Source organism: Pelecanus crispus, chromosome 4 (genome assembly GCF_030463565.1).
Source record: "Pelecanus crispus isolate bPelCri1 chromosome 4, bPelCri1.pri, whole genome shotgun sequence".
NCBI classification, from domain to species: domain Eukaryota; kingdom Metazoa; phylum Chordata; class Aves; order Pelecaniformes; family Pelecanidae; genus Pelecanus; species Pelecanus crispus.
Window position 1 is genome coordinate 20,783,955 of NC_134646.1, and position 19,890 is coordinate 20,803,844.

A 19,890-nucleotide genomic window follows, 5' to 3' on the forward strand; every position below is an offset into this window, starting at 1 on the left:
GAGTGACAAAGGGTGACAAGTCAAGCCGGCAACGGGCACAAAGTTGGCATTTCTACTTCTAAAAAAGTTCTTCTGCACCTCCTCACCAATCCACCCTCAGGTACTGAAACATCCAACTCAGGAATGTTCTCTGGGTATGCCAAGATGGGACAATATTCATGCTCTACTTAATCTAGGGAAACATTTGAACTATACTTTGATTAGATACTAATTTACATCCTGAGTTATATTGTGATCCCAGAGCCTTCTCAGTTTCTGAAACAACTTAGAGAGGATATCAAGAGCTCTGCGCTCCATTCTTTCTAACAGGTATGCAGACTCTGCAAGTATACATCACTGTCATCAAATAATGCTGCGTTTTAAATATTTCAATTGTACATTTGGACTCATCACAAACTAGGTACAATATTTATTTTCTGTTTTCCAATTACTTGAGTCACTTTACCTTTACAAAAGAAATTTATCAAGTTTTTTTCCTTAGACTTTTAATATAGCAATTTTATCTGTACAAATAGAACTGAAGAAAATGTAGACGAGGCCTGACCAAAACAGCTCAGAGGTGTAAGTCCTTTTAAAAATGAAAAGTGGTATCTTGCATCCTAACTACCATTTTCAGATTTTAAAATTGCACATTATTTTGAAATAAACAAAATTACACTTTCCAGTGTAAACACAATGCTGATGAGGTTATACAACCTATCTGAAATCCCACTTAAACCTCTACAGGCTAAATTCCAGCAGTGTTCAACACAGGAGAATTAATTATGCTGCAGCAGTGTAATCTTTATGTCAGTGGAATTGAATAGGTTTGTTTATAAAACACATGCAACTACACAGTTGTCCTTTACTAAAAAAAAATATTTAACACTCTTTCCATTACACAGAAGTTTGCATGCCAAGGAATCCAGCATACCAAATACCTTTAAATTTAATTCTAGATACTGATAAATATTACTAAATATGGTATGTCAACTTCATTATCACTCAAAATGACATAAATCTAAGTGACAAATGATGCTGCACAGAATTACAGTACCCCAGTGCAAATGCAAATGTTTGAGCATCTTGTTAGAACTCCTGTTAAAAGATGACGTTAGCCATTTTGGATATCACCGAATTACATTTATAATCAGTCTTGTCTAGCATCAACTTTTCCAGTTAAAAAGCCAACCTCCTTCCCCTCTTATTTTTTATAGTAGCAAACCCATATGAATAAAGGGACAGGCAAAATATGATTCCTTTTGGAGGGAAATGGTAAACTACTCGCTAATAAAATACTATCAACTCTATATAGTAAATGGGAGAAAACATGATTACTGTTTCATTTGAAGTAATCAGATATGTTACTAAAAAGTGCAATGGAGAAACTGATTGCAGAGGAAAATTAATTTGAAAATTTCTTGAGAGCGCAATAGTTGCTAAATACTGTTAATAGGTGTCACATATTTCCTATAGAGCACTTTGCAAAGGTACTAAGGTTTAAACACACATTTACTTAGTAAAAGACTGACAATGCTCTTCCTTCCTAGCAGTCAAGCAGGCCTTACTGCCCCACGTTTCTTTTTTGTGGGAAGAATTATGAGTCCTCTTGCCACACTCAAGTACAGAGGAGAGCAACTTCAGCTCAGGCACAGGATTTTAGTGTAAAACAGTCATGGAGCACCCACAGGTTTCCTCTCATTTGCACCCACATCAGGGCCAGTAAGTCCTGGAAGGAAGGCAGCAGCAAATACGAGCTGATAAATCTTCATGTGTGTCCAAACATTCACTAGATCCTTTTCCTTAGTACTAAAGCTCTTTTCCATTATCCTGCAGTTCAAGTGGGAAGAGGGGGCACCCACCCTACAAAACTATTTTTCATCAAGTTATAATTCTTATCACCTATTTTTTTGGTCTGGTATTTTCTCTTTCTAGCTATTGAATAATCCTCTAGATTTCTGGAGGCAGTATTTAATAGTGTCAGTTAATTGAAACACCTGACTTTGCCAAAAGCTGCTACACTGGGGACTTTTTTTGACTACAGGAAGAAACCTTGAACAAATAACAAAACAAATCAGACATTTAGAAATGGGAGATAACCGAAGGCTACAGAAGCTATATAATCTCTCAGCTGTGAAGAAACCACCACTTGTTCTTGATGTACCTACAAAAGGTCCAGGCAGAACAGTAACAGAATGTGCACATGTTCTTTGTTGTGGAGCCTGTAATTCTTAATTGGGTTATTATTCCCATTTGCTATGCCAAAGAGGCTGAAGAAGGAGACAGATGTTCCTATCCAGGTATTAAATAGCACCATGTCCTTAGGCAAACAACTATTTGACAATGTCTCCTCTTCCTCGCTAGACTGCTTAGACAGAGTAGTCTTTAAGACAGATTCAATCAACTTTATTTCAGTTAAGGTATTAAAAAGTCCCAATTCTTAAGACTTCTGTGTAATAGAATCACAGAATCATAGAATGCTTTGGGTTGGAAGGGACCTTGAGAGATCATCGAGCCCAACCCCCCTGCAGTAAGCAGGGATTGAACCTGTGAACTTGGCGTTATTAGCACCATGCTCTAACCAACTGAGCTAATAAAGACAGTCTAGAGTGCTATTTCTCATTTAATGTATGATTTTTTAAATGGATTTGAGTCACAGATTGTCAAATATGAATTGCTGACTTTTTAACCTTTGAAAAATACTTTTGTCTGAATTGCTACATGAAAAATAAATAAAAATAGATGATAGAACTAGTAAGGAATTTGTCCTTTCTGTTATACAAAGAAACAGTTTCCCACAAGAAAACTGATACTCTAATTATAAGCTTCTGAATGAGACAATCTTGTAAAGCTTTGTATCCACTGGTACTATAAATCAGAAGCTTCCAAGTTAGTTTCATTTATTTTCTTCATCTGGAAGCCTTCCATATGCTTTAATGTTTCAACATGTTGTTCTTTTAAATCAGAAAAGAACTTTGTTATTACAGCTACGGGGAGGGTTGTTGCTGCTTTAACCAGTAAGTTAGATTTTCATCCTGGCTCCTGCCTCAGTGTTTGATGAGCAAGAAAACTGAAAAATCAGAGATGATAACATCCATTTCCCAAATGATGTAAACAGGTATACTTCCTATTTATTTCCATGGATGATACTAAGCCATACCATACCTAAGGCTCAGACAACTTTACATCAAGGAGAATGTGTTTGGTTTAGTTTCATTGCTTTTATTCTAAAAGTGCCTGTAAATTCATTTGGGTTTGGGTTTGGATTTGGGTTTTTTTGGTTTGGTTTTTTTTTTAAATCTTTAATACATGGTAGCTGCTACATCCAGGGTACATCTCCTAAACCACTTTCTTTTATTAGTACAAAGACTTAATAAAAATTCCTTTTTCTCTCTGAAAGGAGTTTTCAATGAATGACAGACTAAAATGTGCCCAAAACTCTTGTGATGTGATCCTGGCCCAGACAGAGCTTCATGCTGTCTCAGCCCAAACTTCTGCCTCCCATGAGCTTTTTAAACTCAAAAAAGTCAATTTTTGGTTTTCACCTGCCTCTTAGAGGCTCCCCCTACCTGTGCAGGCTTGGTGGCTCACAGCACCTTCCTTGCAGACAGCCCCAATTAACCCAGGCTTCTGAGGCAATCACAAGACTGATGCAAATGGAAGAAAAGGTGAAGGACAGCAACCACACTGAAACAATGACAGTTTGTTACAGCCTGGATACAAGTTCTCTTATAAAATAAAGCAAAGAAAGAACAGTTGCAAACACCATGCTGACAAAAAAACCAAGCACCTAGATAAATTCTTCCAACTTTACCATAGTGTGACATAGAGCATTTTGATCTTCATTTAAAATCAGTGTGCTTAAATCTGTTTAAAATCACTTTAAACTGCATTGGTTTAAAACAATTTTCAGCTGGTGCCATTAAATTGATACAAACTGTGTCTGTTTTCTTTTGCTTTGTATTTAGTTTCTCTCACCTGGCTGTCACATGGCTTACACTGCTGGAATACAGAACTTCCCTTTCAGTCTCAACTTTCTACTCCTGTCACTGTGTCACCATTTAGAGTTGTACAAGGAAACAAAATTGAGCACTTCATCTTCAGCCAGAACAAGGGTAAGTAACTTCACTGCCTACAAGGCAGCAGAGGGATCAGGCCCAAAGGGAAAGACACTGAACAAAGGTTGGAGGGTTCCCTCCCTCTTCCACCAGTGACTTCAAAACTCTGCATCAAACACCTGCTTTTAGTCTTCCATCTGCCTGACACAGGCACAGTACCAAAAAAAAAAAAAGTCATGGCAAGGAGGCATGCAGTAAAAGACCCAGCAAGAAGCATCATTTTTACCCTGTGGCTATGCAAACATCAGACCTCCTACCTTAACTGCTGGGTGAACCAACTCCAGCCCTTATTTGGCTGTCCAGGGGCCCAGCTGGACACTCGCATATCCTGATATCCCAAGCTATATAGAAGAACATGCTGGAGTGGAGCAGAACCTACAAGCTACAAGTATGGAAGACAGTATCCCTCAGGCACAAGGAAGCTATCATCAGGTGTGCTAGCAACTAGGGATTTCACACAGATTATTCTTCACTGGCAATATATTAATTTTTTATTTCAGCTTTGTGGTAATACTTGATAATCAAACATCTCAGTTGTTGGTGTGCAGTAAAAGTAGGTGAGCTATCAAGTTTATTTGTTAACTATTTAACTTGCTAACATGTAATAACAAGCAAGACTTCTCCCCCAACCCCAGTATTAACTGAGGTGTCAAATTGTGGCAGACAAAAAAACCAAATTCTGGTGATCTATGGGTGTACTGGACTGATGTACCAGGAAGGAATAGTCTGCTTCCTTTTTTCACCAACAAGTTAATATCACTATGGAGGAGCAGCTTGTCAAATACACAGAGCTAGAAGTCACATTTCAGCCTGTTTTATGAATTCCAGGTGCCTCTAAAAACAAACAAACAAACAAAAAACCACTGAAAAAAATCACCAACAAAATCAGAACACCTTCACAAGAACTTTTTTAGGAAAGGTTAGAAGGCTCTTTTTAGGAAAAGCAGGCTGAAGAAGATAAATGCAGGACAGGAGCTAAGGGCAAACGTAGCCAGAAAAATATAACACAGACCTCCAGGACACCAGGAGAGAGCAAACTATCTATGGAACAAATCAATGACGAGACCCACAGAAGGCAAAACCACCCAAATATCCAGCCAAGTCACTGAGAAAGGTTTGGCAACCCTCACAAAGAGCATCCTGTAAGCCTGGGGAGCTGAGAAGGCCTTCTGTAATTTCTGCATCTATGTCACATTCAGAGATTTACAGTTCAAACCCAAGCCATGTCCCTGAGATCTGAACTAACCCAGGTAGCTTGGCAAAGGTGAGTCAAACACCACGTATGCAAAACGTGCCCACAGGTTTATCAACACAGAAGAGATATGCCCAATCCATATAAAAGTAATTCCAGGTGTTCTCACAGAGTTTCATGAAACACCATCTTTGTACTCGCCTCCCTCACTAAAAAAGGTGCTACCAAGTTACCTGTATTTTGACCTACCCTGAAACCATGAAATTATCATCACATCAATCACCAAAGATGTGTAAACAATGAAGCCTTTCAGTGTCTGAAAATACAGCTGTCAGTTGCTTGCAATATTCTGTGTGCATGCAGGGAACAGTGAAAGGAAAATTATAGACGTGAAGCAAATAAAATAAAGGTTGTTGTGGGGAGGATCATGGCATTAAATACCCTGGTAACCTGGCTCATGCTAGCCCTTTAAGGTGAGGATGGTCATGGTTTTTGATACACAAGATGAAAGGAAAATTTAATAAAGAGGGAATAAATACTTTAGGTGTTACTAGAGAGACCTTTTTCCAATAACACTTCAGAGATGTAACAGTACAGTAAGTGCAAGCAGGTCATTGAAAAGGAACTACCAAAGATTTTGCAGTATACTGAGCAGAAAATGTTACATAACTGCCTTTTAAGACAACTCTAGATACAGTACTTGAGCTGTTTACTGAGCAGTCCACAAGCAGCCTGCTCAGATATTTGATTTTATCAGAGCAGGCCACCCACATCTGACCCAGTAAAAGTGCATATGTGCAAGAAGAATCCCCCCCAGAACAGTGTAACCTGTTTATATAATCTGACCTTTAGCAAACAAAAACTCTCCTTTTCTATCATGTTCATACAGAAAGAAATCAAATACAGAGTTCCACGTCACTTCTAAATCATGGAAGATACACTGGAAAAAATTCTAAACCAATAAGCATGGCATTAAGTCAAAATAGGAATTTCTTTTGAGACATGTCAATAATCCAGCATTTGTTTTAGTTCCAAATTTATGGAAGAATATAATTACAAAACGTTTACATATTGCACATGCACCTAACAGGTTTCAGTCTAGCAAAGGAGACCTGAGACTCCCTGAGGAAAAATGGAAGGCCAAAGAAGCAGAGTTTCTCATTACAAGAGGTGCTGGACACCACACAATGACAATTTCCACATCTATGTGACCTGAAAATGTGTGTTTTGCTTATATTTCCCTTATGGCAGAGGCAGGATGAAAACCAAACAGGAACTATATTTCATCTTTTTTTTTTCCCCAAACCTACAATTTATTCATGGAAAAACACTTGCGGGCAATCTTTAAGGTTTCAGAACAGGGAAAGCAGGGAGAAATAGAGCCTACAGCAGAAAAAAAATATGCAGTGAACAAACCTACATCAGCCACCAAAGAACCATCACCATGTTTCAGTTTGCTTTAGAAACCATAGCCTGGACTGACTGAACAATTTGACTTATACTTTCAACTTATTCCTCATGTAGGGCTCCAATTCCTCATGTCTACAAGTCAAGCACAGGTATCTAGGAGAGAATAAGCTCTTGACACAAAATGAACATCTGACACTGCTATATACAGCATTGAAAGAAACTTACTTTTCTAGAGACAGAAAGTGCAAAATAAGCAGTGCTACTGTAAAAGCATTTGCAATGCTATGCTATTCTCATACTCCTTATCAGTCAGCACTGATCTCAACAGAGACACAAAGGAAATGAATAGTGGGATCTAAGCCCTTCCATCAGATACAGGAACACCTCCAGGACAAGTGTAACAAAGCAGATCATGGGGGAATTGAGCTCTGCTGTGGCCAGTGTTATGTGTATGGAATACCTATAGAGGAAATCAGTCTTGATTTCTATAAAAGGTACAAGACCAACAGCTAACAGATTACTTACCAGCCAAGAATCATTCCCTTCCCTCAAGCAACATTTCTAACAGCTACTATCAGAAGACAGGAAGCTTATCTAAGGATTAAAAAAAAAAAAAAAAAATAAAAATCACATTGCAAGTAGGATCATATCCAATATTAGACTAGAGGATGAACAGCATGAACTGCACTTTTTTACAGTGAATTAAATAGCAATTTATTACAAACTGAAGACTACAATGCAGTTTCTGTAACAGATATGCCTCAGAAGTTTTCATATATTTTCCTTTGTAAACTATTCTGAAACTGTGCCTCAAACCAAATTAGACAATAGACAATGCTATGTAATAAGCACTGATAAAAACCACCTACCACATGACAGTGGTGAAAGACTGCCTCACCTCTTTTATATAGTGACTCTTAGCTTCTGTATACACCTGGACACCTTGATTTGCTCACCTGTTAAGATTTTTTTTATAGCCTAATGACCACTCCATGCACGCTAACCATTACAAACCATCTGAGATGGCAACAAAGTGAGGACATCCATGAGCAACTTCTTTTTTAAGCACAGCAAGCAGCTTTAGTGCACCCACCAGGTACTCACGCATTTTTCACTGCCTCGGTAATAACATGCCACAAAAATAGGAAACACTGTTTCTCTGCATACACTTTGATTACTTTGAGGATAAAGATTATAATATATTTAGTATGTTAAATCTTAAGTAATTGTAAAAAATCCAAGACAAAAAAACCTTCAAAACTGAAATGGTTCATTGCTTAAACCACTAAAAAATTATTTTTGTGATAGCTCAGGAGCTAACAGGCATTCAACAATGAACTCAATGTACATTCAGGGAAGTAAAGCATGATCACACAGTGAGTATATTTTTCAAGTATTTTCAAAATGTATTTTGTAAAAGTGATCAATTTCAAGTTTCAAAGATGCTATGAAGGACAAGGTATTAAGAAGCCAAGAAAAATACTGTCACTATTCCTTTTCACTTAACTTGCTCCTCTGTCTCCATGACTTCACATAGTAGGTTTTCAAAAACTAATCCTACAACCACATTTGAATTGTAGAGGAACAAGCTAGGTGTAATAGCATGTTAAGTAACAATGGAACTTCATTTCCTATATGAATAATACTTTCTCCTGCTATTATTTCACTATACTGAGTCTAAACTCTTTTACCAAACAGCTAAGAAGCTCAGAATAAATGTGGAAGAAGAAGGATATTAGTCTACAATTTATTAGCTGCCAGTGTCTAGTTGTGCAGTAAACCTTCTGGAGGAAGAATGACAAACTGTAACCTCAGTTACCTAGTTGGATAGCACAGTGATGACGGATGAAAGAATGTCTCCTTACATCCTACAGGTCACTACTAGGGCAGTTAATGTCTGGCTATACTCTAATGTCAGCTCCCAATAAACAGATCATATTATTTTGCTCAGTTCTGCTCAATCCTTCAGTTTCAAAAACAATCACCCAACCCCATCAAAACCTATTGCAGGTTTCTATTTTCTGTTTTTACATGTCCTACACTATGTAATTCATTCAGATGGTGACCAAGGGATTTAGTATTGAGGTCAAGCATAAGTTATGGGAGAGAAAAAACTTACCCTGAGAAAAACTGCTTCTTGATTCATACTTAACTTTTAACGCAGCATACACTTGGAAGCCACTAGAGGGTTAAAACTGCCCCAGACCTTGTCAGCTGCTCTATGTGCTTCTGAAAAAAAAACTCGGAAAGGAGCTAGTAACAATCTGTATCCCAGCTCCCAGAATGCCAAACATTCATGCATTACAGCAACAGATGCTTGATTATGGCATTGTAGCTTTCTGTACTAGCACACTTTCGTTCCCAGCCATCATCTCCAGTGACCTCCTACAGACCTCAGATCAAAAACAAAGGGGAGAAAACTGCATTCAGGATCCCAGACAAAAAGCAGTTTTCCCTCAGTATAATGATGTTACCTGACAAACTGAAAACAAAAGCAGGAACATAATACGCTAGAAGTTTTCAGATACAGTCATAGTATCACACACTTACAGTATTGTTAAAACAGTGCTTACATTAGTAAAATCAGCATATAACAATTTAACCTGGCAGAATTGTTTCCATCCCAAGAAATCAATACCAAATTTTCCCAGTTACTAAATCCTCACAACACAAGATGTGACTTGCACGTGCAAAACCAAGAAGCATATCCTGGTCGCTCAAACAGGTCCTAAGGTTTCCTCAGATACTGTTGAAAATGTGGCCTTTAACTTTAGTGTCATCCCCAAGAATCTTTTAGGGAGCACAGTGTTATTTATCAGTATCACAGACAGTTGGGTGAAATTTGTATTTCTGCAGGCCTGTGCAATGACAGATACTGAAATTTTTTTCAGCAACATGAAGGCATTTCAAAGTAAGATCTTCCCAAACACACATAACAGTTTCCACAGGAGGTCCTTTTCACATAAATATTTACCAAAAAGATGATATTCATAGGATTTTTTTTTACACTTAACTAGGAATGTTCAAACAATTTCATTCCTATAACTGTATGAAAATTATGACACAGAGCAAGCATGAGTATGAATGCAAACAAACCTTATCTGTGAACTGACACTTGAAATAAAGTACACATAACTGGTATAGAGAACTCAGATACTGATTAATAAGGGAACAGTAATGCTTGAATCTTTTACCAAAACATGTGTAAGACACTTAATCTAGAGCTGGCTATATAATCTGAAATACCCTAGACTTAAATCTCCTTCTTCCCTTCTATACCTGCTCTTACCTACCCTAAAAAGGTATCAGTACCTGAAGGACACTGTGCATCATTTCATTTTCTTAGTTTCAGAGTTTGTGTCACTTGCAAGCAACCAGACCTGGAATTCAAGCCAAAAACCAAGTCCCAGGACTGGTACACAGCAGATTTCATTACACAACATACAGTGGTCAAAAAAATTTGCATCAGCACAGTCAAAAAAAAAAAGCTCTGAGCTTTAAAGTCTTTCCTTGTGACGTTTGATATGGCAGTCTTGAAAGGCAAGGTGAAGGGTCAGAGGATGTATTAGAAGTGACCAGCAAACAGCAGGTGGCAGCCATCTCCAGTCTTCCAGCTCTTCACCTGATGAGCTCACCAGCCTGAAGTCATATAAACCATCTCCCACAGGGTTTGCAGAGGTAAATTCTGATTTATGGCTAATTTTTTATGGTCTCTCTGGGTGTCCAGACAGAGGTCGTCTCTAGAGTGGCTGTATCACGCAGCGATTCCAGAAAGTTGGAACAACTGAAGACACACCATTCATTACTCAGCCTCCTGACACGTCTCTGACCATTTTCATTCATTGGTCTGACAGACAACTAATGTAAGGGGACTCTGTGTCCTTTTGTCTCCTCTGTTCTCATCTTCTGCTCTCGCCTGGCAAATGTCATTAATAATCCCTCTCTGGATTTCACTTGGTCTGACCTCTGTTTAGGAGGGACATTACAGTAAATCCTCTTGAAGTACCACGGAGAAGCCTAGGTATTATTCCAACACCAGCTATGCCTGCTTTAGAGAGAGCCTTCAGAGAGCGCTGCATGGGGAAGGCACATGAGAAGGTCTGTGGGAACATTTACAACAGCGGTCTCTTTGAATGGAGTTTCTTAACAGCCAGCCGCTATGCTGAAGGAAATAATCCTTGCAATCTCAGTTTTGGACAGGACGTATGTACATACAAACATAATTGGATTTCATCAGTCTCATCACTAGGGTGTCAAGTGACAGTGAAACTGGAACAGAATGTTCTACCCCATAAAAACCTCAAATCTTAATGAAACCATAACAGTTGCCAGGGAGCCAGCTTTCCTGTGTGCTGGGAAAGCAAACACAGATTTGATCTGCCAGGATTCTCATATTGCACTGAAAACAAACAGCTTAAAGGGTTAAAGTCAGCGGAAGACAGATGTGCTGCCCTTTCCCATCAGCCATCCATATCCTGTGTCAAGTCTGCTTGAGACCGCAGTGAAAACTGACTGAAAGCCAGCCTGGGCAGCCCATGAATCTCTTGCATAGCACACATTTGGAAACATTTGTCCTTCCTTAACAGCTGCCACTTCAGGAAGTTTTCAAGAAATATGTTTGGAATAGAAATAATTTGGAATACAGAGGCAATTGAACAATGAAACCCTCAGGTCATACCCATAAATACTTTCTTTCCCTGCTGCTATTTTAGTTAAGGACAGGTCATGCCACCCTTACACATACTATTAAATCCACTTGTAGTAACTGCTCAGAAAATAAGTGTTACTAATGAATTAACTTTTCAAATGCTCGTTTAGCCCCTAATTCCCTTGGCTTTCAGTGAGAAGCCCAGTTGCAATACAGCTCAGAGCCTGTATCTCACATGGACAGAACTAATTGTCTCCCAAGTCTCTGCTGGGGAAGTTTGTGCACTCACATACTTTTTGGATTTTAAAAAAGTTACCATGGTAACACCTGCACTGCACTGCAGCCTGGAATTCAGCAGGCCTTGCTACTAGTCCTGTGCTTTAGCTACTGGACCAGGCTTTTCCCTGATTTTTTACTTCTTTGGTTAAATTCACAATTGTAACATTTGGGTAAGACAGAACTGACCTGTACAGTACATCAAGGCTGAAATACCAACCTAAAGAGCAGACAAAAAAAAAAACTCTACTGAGTAGCACATTTAATGAGAAAATAACTGTACGCAGAATTGTTGATTTTGCTGGGCATTCAACTAACTAAATTTTATGCAAGAAGCTTAAAATAACTGTCAGTGCTTAACTAATGAAGGCATTTAAAACCAAACAGCTTCTATTTGTAATTGAATTCAAAGTGTTTAAAACTTAAGACTAATAAATGTACTACCACCATGAAATTGAACAACTAGTTCTTTTTTGTGTTGCTAGCAACTCCATCATTTGAGCTAGTAGTACAAGATCATACAAGACATTTTCTGAGCAGGTTCAGTTTGCACCACCTGAGTATGCCAACCATCAGTTCTGACACAAGCCAAGTAGACAAGCAACAACCTGCAGACATAATGGCCTGTTATTCATGTATCTCAGAGAGCTGGGCCTGGACTAAGCTGAATTTGTGGGTTGTACAGCCTCAGAATCAATCTAGTGCCAAATGGATGCCAAACTCTTAAATTAGTACAACTTCCTAAGACTGGAAATATGTTCCTGGGAGAGCATGTCACATTACAAAGTACACAGGCCTCATTTCTCAAGTATTTTTTTTTTAATATCTCAAGAGATTTTTTTTTTTTTTATACATATCTCAAGATCACTGGTAAAGTGCTGTTTAGGAGTAATATTTTGTGTAAGGGCTCTTTAACAGACCTTGAGGAACACCAGATCATTCAACTACTTAACCAAGAGCATTCAAAAGCATGAATGGGCAACAATTAAAAACAACAGTATAAAGGGAATATTTGCTTGCTTCTTATATATCCATAGAGGCACACAAGAAACATGAACACTAATGGGAACACAGAATTTCCATTCTCAGAGGTGATGACTTAACATAAATGAGTTTTTCCAACAGGAAGGTCTCTGGAGAACAGATGCTAGAGGGGACAGCTTAGCTCTGTGTTGAGATAAGTAAAAAATAAAACCTATTAAGACACACAAGGAAAGGAACTTCCAGCTGGAAAGGTGAACCTCCTCTTTGTAAATCAAACACTGCAACTGTTCTTTAGTTTCATTTCTCTTCACAATTTATCATTAGCTTGCTCCTTGGTTAAAACCAGCAGTCCCAAACCATGAGCACAGTGGTCTAAGGGCAACTAAACAACAAGTGAATCATGCCCCCTGTCTGGAAAAATTTGGCTAAAACACCAGTGTCATTGGTCAGATGGATCACTTCAAATATGTCACAAGTGCTGTAATGTAAAAAAAAAAAAAAAAAAAAAAAAAGTGCCCCCAGTCCTTATTTAGGATCAAAGGAAGGGGATGATTGTAATCTTTTTAATGATACCAAACAGGGGGAGTAAAGTGAGCATTTACACACACTGATGTCTCCTCCAGCATTTTTAGCCCCCTTCCTAATGTTAACAGTCCTCTCCATCCCCTTAAAATCCATCACCCACAATACCATGAATTCTAGAGCACCTGCATGTGTTTGGTTTGTAAACACAAGCCATGTTTATTTTCTCTCACTTGAAGTAGGCAGCTGCCCACATGCTCTGCACCAGTGAACGCTAGCTCACCATTTTCTTAATCGTCCCACTTTAACCCCAGAAGAGGGCTGATGTGCAAGATACTAACCCTGTCTTCTAAAGGAAGGCATGGAAATCCAAATGAGTTCCATAACAGCAGCTTGGGAAGAATTACTTGACAGAAGGAGAAAAGTACCTTCTTTTTTTGTTGTATTACCTATTCCTTCAGACAAGCTCTGGCTATATTGCCCAAAATAGGCTGAAAGACACCTCCTCTTTGACATCTTCACCCGTGTCTGGCACAAGCTGCTGTAAAACACATCATCAGAACATAATATGAAAATGCCTCTCAGTCATTACGGACCTAAAATGGATGTGAGTAATGCCAGATCTAAAAAGGCCTGCAAAGTTTTCTCTCCATCTTTTCATCATTTCATGTTTTACCTAATGAGATGGTTTAATGGTACATACCATCTATGCAATCATATGGATTAAGAAAAACATAGCAGAGACATTTATCAATTTTCTCAGTGCCTTCGTTTTTTTAAATTATCAGCTCAAAACACACCTTATCTTTTGTGTTTGCATCAAAAGCAATAAGTAGTTGAGAAAGCCAAAAGGATAATTCATTTCAGCCAATGCCAGAAACTTCTTTATCCATCATAAAACTTAAAATACCACTGAAGCAAAAGACGAATAAAGTAGAAGTTATGCTATACAGATGTTTACCTTTACAGCCCATCTAGTACAGCTGTCACCATTGGATTTAGTGATTAACTAGCATAATTGCTCTGCTTACTGGGGAATTTTGTTATTCTAAATTTCATTTGAACCATTCTTCCAGCTGCTTTAACTGCCAATCCATTGCTAGCCAGGTCAAACTGATATAGACAGGTTCAGTAGAGATGGCTGAGAGATACATCAACCTTTTCAGCTAACACCTCCCCTGACAGTCACCCGAGCCAGAGACATTTTAGAATCAACACTTCCATAGGAACTGGGGTGGAAAGGAATGGGTCCTCTTCTCAAAGGTTTCATTTCTGAGACTAAACACTGATGACTTAACAGAAAATTCTTCCTACACAATAAGTTTTCTCTGTAGTTGTCTGACAGAATCATAGAATCATAGAATGCTTTGGGTTGGAACGGACCTTGAGAGATCATCGAGCCCAACCCCCCTGCAGTAAGCAGGGATTGAACCTGTGAACTCGGCGTTATCTCTTCAGTGCCAGCAAGCTTACAAATCTACACTGCTAGCCAGTTCAAAAACAATAGCTTAATTTTCTGGATGGAAATTCAGGAACAATACAGGAGACCCACTTTAGATTTTCCTTGTGGGTTTTCTTATTCCTGGTTTGAGAGGCTTATACTGTTGCTGGTACAAAACCCTTACACTAAATACATTCCAAAGGGAAACCATATCAAAGCCCAGATTTACAGAAGCTTCAGTGTTCCCAGCTTTGAAGAAAACCACTTCACTTCATTTATGTAGAGACCTAAATGTGAAGCATGACCCCCATAGAGAGTCATGTTTCCACTCTGCAGAAAAAGCAGCAAGGATTCTTTACAGCAACAGCTATCCAAGTAAAAAGAAGGTATCCTGCAGGCTTTAGGAATACATGGAACAGCTGCAACAGCTGTGATCCAATTTCACTTTCAGTCTTATTTTAAGGAACTATGAATATTTAATGTTGACTTTCAGAACACTAATCCAGATCACACTCTTTGAAAAACAGTATGATGCTTTCTACAATTTGCTTTTGTCGGCAACTTTTGCACGAGTCTAGGCCTTGATCAGTTGCATGTTTCCTCCTACCATCTGTGGTTCTGAAAACATTAGACAAGATACCTTTAAGACAATTCATAACTGAATGAGGTCGCTATAACAAAAAAAACACCAGTAAATATACACAGCTGGTTGCTCAGAATCTCAGTTCTCTCTCATCTTACCCCTGCCTAACTTGCATTTTTTTCCACCTGCCTCATGTCATAAAATCAACTTCCTTGCAAGCACACTTTCTGTTTATAATTTGAAGTCACTGCTTAAGTTATTCACAATTTTTTAATTTTTCTGAAGATATTAACTCCTGCTTATTTCAAAGCAGAATTCTACATGTCCTGAGTTTATCTCTTCAAAAAAACCCTATTTATAAACCATTCCACAAGGTTTTTCCTTGGAAATCAAGATAACTTTGTTGTGTACACATAGCTCTCCCACTGCTTATGGCCAGGTTTGTGACACCTTTCTGCTGCAATCTTAAGAAAAGTAAAGCTCATCCATAAACCTTAACCTCCACCCCACCTCACTTGGAGTAGCATTACAGATATAAAAGTGTCACCTTTCATTACTTTTGTTCTTCTCACTTAATTTAAGAAAGACTCAGGCCCCTAACTTGAGCTTGACATTATAGGCAGTATGTAGTAGGCACACAATTTGAACTCCTAGAAACATCCATTTCTCTCCCTGTGCTATTTTCAAAACCAAGCAGAACAGAAGGAAAACTGTGTATAGGATATGGGAATAATCACTGTTATACTAGTCCAATAATAGTGGCACATACCAGCTGACAATTAGAAAGGCTTTCTATTTTGAGGTTAATACTATTCCAATGTATTTTAAATTCCACTCCACAATAAACCATGAAATGTAGACTGTGTACTTGTTGCTTCTATAAGCTACTAAACTAAGTCTCCTCAATTTATCTGCAGCAGGACAAAAATCACTGTTACAACACACAATCTTCTCTAGCACTGATAAAGAAGCAACAATTTTAAGTATCTCCAATACCTACACACACTGCAAATGAAGCAAAAGACCTATCAATGCTAATATTAACCCCTGGAGTTAAAGCCTAGTGATAGATCAAGTTAAGCAAGTTGCAATTATGGGAATTTTAAGTCCATTAGGGGATTTTTCAGGTGAAAAGGCATCAACTCTGCAGCAGGCTTTGCCGGTATGGTTATATTCTTACCACAGTTGCAAATCAAATTGTTTGCAGGAGGAGTTTATATTTACAAAACTCAACACTGCTGCAAGTATTACACTGTACTCTGCTTACGTACAGTCTGCCCACTCAACCTCTATAATTCATTAGAACTCCCCAAACACTAGTTTTCTTCCCTTAAAAGCATTGTATGCAAAGTCCCCTGTCCCCTCCCCAAGCTGTTCCATGTTTCAGGTTAAGCCATGTTCATTTCACCACATCTATTCATAGAAGGATGCCTGAAGGACAGGTCTTATGCTCCTGCAAAGGCTCAGAGGGAGATGTGGTCTCCTGGAAATGGAAAGGTTTCTACCAGTGCTGCGACTATCAGCACTTGATTTTTAACATTATTATGTTCCAAAACAGCAGAGCTCAGATTTTCATGTCCAAGAAAGCTATTTTACATAATTTTTCCTTCTCCCTCTGATGTGTACATAGTTAGATTTCTCACCTGTAGGGCACATGGCTTAACAGGTGAAAGGATACAATGAATAGCCTGTAAAAGTAACCCAAAGCATCCCTGAAACAGTCTGGCTTTCTCCTCTGTAAAGTACATTAATTTTATATGTATTATATATGGGTTATATAAAGGTAAAAGGTGTGATATTAAAGGGTGTCGGCTTTCTCTTAAGTCAGCCCATAGGTTTTAGCTGAGGCTGCCATTTCAAAATCATGCATATAAAACATTTCTATCAAACCAAGTGTTGCACCTGCTTTTATACATGTATTTTAACAGGACTGTCAGCACAAGAAAATACTGAAAGCATACAAGTTTAAAACTGAAGACCAAATAAATGCATCATGAGTCAGGCTGTGGCAGATCACAACAGTGTTTAATAGACTTTTTCATGCAGGTGCAGAAAATAACCAAGTCAGCCTATTTTTACAGGGCATACTATAAAGCTTAGAATTCCTCAACACATTTTATAGGCTAGAACAGGAAATTCATTATTACGAGTTTCTGCAAAAAAGGCAGCACTCCTGAGTCTTTTTTTCCTTGCATGTCTGAACAAAGCTTTTCTTTATCTTACTGTAGTAAAATGTTCAGCTTTCTGCTTCACATAGTGGCTTACAGAGGGAAAGGTTACAGCCTGCACACAAAACACCAAAGGAAATCATTTGGTCCAATGCACCTGTTTAACACAGGTCAGCTAGAACAGGCTGTCCAGGACCAGGTTCATTTGGGTTTTGAATGTCCCGAAGAATGGAGATTTCACAGCCTCTCTGAGCAACCTCTTACCCTACTTGACCACCTTCACAGGAGAAAGATTTCTTATGCTAAAACAGATTTTCTTGTTTTTCTGTCTGTGACCATTGCCTTTTGTCCTTTCACTGGTGTAAGACTAAGAGCAATCTAGCTCTGTTGTCTTTATTACCTGTGAATTAGCAAGTTGTCTTTTACTCAGAAGAGTTCCCATAGAACCTAAGTTTAACTGCCTAAATAAAAAACAGTGACTCTGAAATTTGAAGTAAAGCTAAGTAAGGAAGCTGGTAGATTAAAAACCCATCTGAATAAACCAGTAGTTTTTCTTACACAACTTTGCTTTTTGCTGAGGGTGACAGAAATGTATGTCTGGTTTATTTTTTGCCATCACATAAGATAGTTCCTTCTTAAAAGGCTGAATAGTCCATAAAATCAAGCATTTATTCTCTACATAGGTGAAAGCCTCACAACCCCAAACTCTACCTTGAGAGAGACCAGTAGCAAGCTACTACGAACATGAATCATACTGTAGGGTATAACCCCATCTTTCAGATGAAGCCAAAGGCAACATGAAGACAGTGGTATCCTGGCACGTTCAGAGCAGTGCAATGCTGAATGACCAACTGTAAAGCATCATGGCACACTCTTACATGCTAAGGCCAATCAGAGCCGATGCCAACCTTCAGTAATGTCCAACAAGCTCTGTTTTTTTCCTCACCTTTGATGAGGATTCATTGCTACGCTTATGCTGCAGGGTATTGAAGCACTGTGACTAGAGTCTAACAAGCAAAAGGATCCTGCAAGTTCCCTAAAAACCACATTGCCTTCTAAGTAGTTAACTAAAGAGGGAAGTATTTCCACCTCCCAACAGCACAGCTCCTCCCTACCTGGGGGTATGGTATGTGAAACAAATGTGTAAATACTCTTGAACTTTAACTTTGAGAAAAGGTTTGTGTAGCTCTTTTTGCCTATGATCAACTGTAAGCAAACTACAGAGGCGGGAAGAGTATTTAAGGCATTCAGGATCAGTCAGTGAGCAGATGATCTCTGCAAGTCTCAGCTCAGACAGTCTTTGCACAGGTGAGTAAGCAGCACTTCTAGCTTCAAGAACTGCACGACTGACTCATTTGATATAAAGGTAAAGGGGTCTACAATTGCTAGAAACAGGCACAGACTGAGCAGCAGGTATGAAAACAGAATAGCCTGAAGCTCCAAAATTCTAATTTAGCCTTAAAACAAACCTGATCTTAGTGAATTCATAGGGGAGAGCAGTCTGCCTCACAAGCTATCCAGGCAACACAGAAATGGGCTTCTCTTTCAAACTGTCTTGTAGTATAAAGAAGTTTTGGTCCTGGCCCTAGGTAGGGCCATAAGAGAAAAAGAAATTGCCAGAAGCGTATCTGGAATTAAAGTAATTTTTAGGTTTTTGGCCTAACCAGCTTTTCAACTCTTGCCTTCTGATGGAAGCTCACTCCAGACAGATTTTTGATTTTGGTAACTAGGCTAATTCCCATTTCTCAGCTAGTAATATTCAAACACATGGCCAAAGCTTTAGGATTAGTACCACAGGATTTACCAAAGACTTGCATTTGAATAATCTGGGGTTAGACACACTAATGAAACTAACCAGCACTCTGATCTGGAGACAAGGAAAAACTAGGTACGTCTGTGTTCAATTAGCAGCTCCCCTACTTTACTGCTGTCCTGGTTTCGGCTGGGATAGAGTTAATTTTCTTCCTAGTAGCAGGCATAGTGCTGTGTTTTGGAGTTAGTATGAGAACAATGTTGATAACACACTGATGGTTTACTTGTTGCTAAGTACTGCTTATGCTAGTCAAGGACTTTTCAGCTTCCCATGCTCTGCCAGGTGCACAAGAAACCAGGAGGGGGCACAGCCAGAATAGTTGATCCAAACCGACCAAAGGGCTATTCCATACCATATGACGTCATGCTCAGTACATAAGCTGGGGGGAGTTGGTGGGGGGGAGTGATCACTGCTTGGGAACTGGCTGGGTGTAAGTCGGTGGGTGGTGAGCAATTGTATTGCGCATCACTTGCTTTGTATATTATTATTATTATCATTATATTGTTATTATTACTATTTTACTTTATTTCAATTATTAAACTGTTCTTATCTCAACCCAGGAGTTTTCTTACTCTTACTCCTCCGATTCTCTCCCCTATCCCACCGCGGCAGGGGGAGTGAGCGAGTGGCTGTGTGGTGCTTAGCTGCTGGCGGGGGCTAAACCACGACAACTGCTAAATCCAAATTCTTCCCTCAAAATGGAGAGTAATAGATTTTTTTTTTTCTTTAAAGAATAAAATGGACATATTCCAACAG